The 3,063-nt window shown below is 46.0% G+C and overlaps 1 pseudogene; it reads right to left on the bottom strand.

The window, feature by feature from the left end:
* Positions 1–438: 438 nt before the first annotated feature.
* Positions 439–3,063, bottom strand: LOC118384857 (glutamine synthetase-like; annotated as a pseudogene).

The following is a 3,063-nucleotide window of genomic DNA, read 5'->3' as shown; positions in this document are numbered from 1 at the left end:
CTGAACATGACCCACAATGTCAGCATGTCTGAGGGCTGCTGTTGCCTCCTGGACTGCTTTTCCTGGCCTCCATTTGCGCCCAGTTGCCAAGGTCGGCGCGTTGTTGCTCACCACTGGGTCTTGAGATTCATTCAGTGTCATCTGGAGCCTGGTTTTTGCACACTTGAATTCCTCTGTTAGACTGGTGAGGGGCAGCTTGAGGACACCATCTCCATAGAGGCCTATGGTGGTAAGGCATCGTGGAACTCCGAGCCACTTCTTTAAGTAGCCTGTGACTCCTCTTTCAATATATTCAAATAGTTTACAATCAAAGGTTAATGTGAGTTTATCGTGCTATTCATTTTATTGTCATTCATGTCCAGTATGAGGGGTGACAATCAAAACTTGCATCATGATTCCACCTAGTGGTCATTTTAAAGAGCATGCGGCTCATTCAATTCTGCACCTCTTTATTTAATCTCAATTTCAGACAAACTGAATAATATGCCAATTGGACCAGCTGTAATCTGAAAGATGTAAAACTATAATTGACCATAAACATTCAACCTACCTTCAAGTAATGACTCTTCAAAGTCTGCAAAACAAAAAACATCACTACAGATTGCTTTGGCTACAATATAGTTATCTTCTACAATCATGTAACGGGCCGGTTTCCCCGAACCAGCAGCTACAGTACCGTACTGTATGAGTCTGGTCACTCTCTCATGTACTCTCCTCTTCCTCCTCCACACGAGCAGGCAGGTGCTTGTGATGCCATCATGGCATAAGGGTGACAGCTGGCGGAGGGCCGACAGTCTTCAATGTAGCCCTTCTCCTCCTGGCCCACCTAGCGTGGGATCCAGATGCTGGCCCCGCGGTTGGCCACCCTGGCATAGAAGTCGCGGGTGATGGAGGTTTCATGGAATCCTGTGAGGCATCTGATGTTGTCCTGGCCTCCGCAAGGGTCATACACACGGATGTGCTTGGCGTGTTGCTTGCTCAGCTTCTCAATGGCCTGCTCAATATGTCTTTTTGAAGAGGGGAGGGGTTAGGTATTGGACCAAATCTCATAGTTATACAGCCTTACAGAACCTGACAGTGCAATAATGTTTTTACAGTAATACTCACTGCAGCCACCCTTCTTCACTTATCTCCCTGGTGCTAACTTCGGTGTGGCAGCCCGCGCCGTTCCAGTTCCCCTTTAAAACCATCCTGAAAGACTTGTTATACAGCATTGGAGAAAAAAAAGTCAAAGTTTACTGAGTCGGCATGACCTCAACATTGGTGCCACAGATTCTGAGCCCAGAATAGAGACATGCCTTGTAGTGACACTCCACAATGTCCCTGCCATAGATATCGTCTGCACCAACCCCACAGTAGTGTGGACCTGAAAGAGAAAGAGAGAGAGTTAAATGGAGCCAAATTCAAAGGCCTATTTAATAACATTAAGATTGTATATGGACATATAGATTGAGGTAGATTTAATATATGTAGTGCTTTTCCGAGTGCACAAGACCATTTACATTATGAAATGAACAAGGACACATGGTATAATACAATAGAGTCAGCCACCTTGGGGACCTGGGATGACCATCCATCCCTAGTAGAGTGTACTCCTGCTCCATTCAAAAGTAGGGGGTATAGTCCTTCACCTTCTTACAGCCTGAAAGTATGTTACACTCTGTATAGGAGAGAATAGGCATACTGTAGGGTTAGTTTGATTGACAGGGAAATATTAGACAGTCAAAGCCTACAGGCTGCTGTTTATCTTGACCAAAACCAGTTGGTCTCTGTCAACTGATGTAGAAAAGTGATTACAAGTACCTGCAGGCAAGCGGTTGTACTTAAGGACCTCACACAGTACCAGTTTGTTGGTTGACAGGATGAAATGGTCCCGGAACATCAAATCAAATTTTATTACACATGCGCAGTGAAATGCTTGCTTACTTACGAGGGCCTAACCAACAATGCAGTTTAAAAAAATACAGATAAGAATAAGAGATAAAAGTAACAGGTAATTAAAGAGCAGTAGGGAAATAACAAAAGCGTGACTATATACAGGGGGGTACCGATACAGAGTCAATGCACGGGGACACCGGTTATTTGAGGTAGTATGTACATGTCGGTAAAGTTATTGAAGGGACAATGCATAGATGACAACAGAGAGTAGCAGTGGTGTAAAGAGGGGGTGAGGGGGGGCACTGCAAATAGTCTGGGTAGCCATTTGACTAGATGTTCAAGAGTCTTATGGCTCAGGGTAGAAGCTGTTTAGAACCCTCTTGGACCTAAACTTGGCGCTCCGGTACCGCTTGCCGTGCAGTTGCAGAGAGCACAGTCTATGACTAGGGTGGCTGGAGTCTTTGACCATTTTTAGGGCCTTCGTCTGACACCGCCTGGTATAGAGGTCCTGGATGGCAGGAAGCTTGGCCCAGTGATGTACTACCCTTCGTAGTGCCTTGCAGTCGGAGGCCGAGCAGTTGCCGTACCAGGCAGTGATGCAACCCGTCAGGATGCTCTCGATGGTGCATCTGTAGAACCTGAGGATCTGAGGACCCATGCCAAATCTTTTCAGTCTCCTGAGGGGGAACATAGCCACTGGGATCAGGTACCTGTCACTGTTGGATCCCTGAATCTGGTAGGTGCTGGAGCCATCAAAGTTCTGCCAATATCAATTTGAGCATTAACATCACTGTACTAGAGATAAAATGTTCTGCGAGATGGGCCTAATGCTTTGGGCTTGATGAAGCAAGCAAAACTTTATTATACATGTCACCTCTGGACAAGTATGCTTTCTTGTCAGGTAAACACTACAAGTCAAAGTCAGAACTTATTTTTACCTTCCTGCAGAGGTACAAAGGAAAAAAACATGAGTGGGAAGTTTTGGCCACACAGTTAAACCTGTGGTCTGGTAAGTTACCTTCTATTCCCAGCGCTCTTTGTCCAGATTACGAGTCTTGTTCCTCAGCCCCTCCCCGGAGCCATCGATCCAGATGTAGATAACGTGGCACAGGTCGCCTGAGGGAGGGACAGGTAGTGCTGATAAATGGCCTTGTTTAGATGAGAGCTGACTGACACAGATGCCAT

Source organism: Oncorhynchus keta, chromosome 6 (genome assembly GCF_023373465.1).
Source record: "Oncorhynchus keta strain PuntledgeMale-10-30-2019 chromosome 6, Oket_V2, whole genome shotgun sequence".
Lineage (NCBI taxonomy): Eukaryota > Metazoa > Chordata > Actinopteri > Salmoniformes > Salmonidae > Oncorhynchus > Oncorhynchus keta.
Note: the sequence above shows the minus strand (reverse complement) of the source record. Positions and strands in the feature narration are given on the sequence as shown.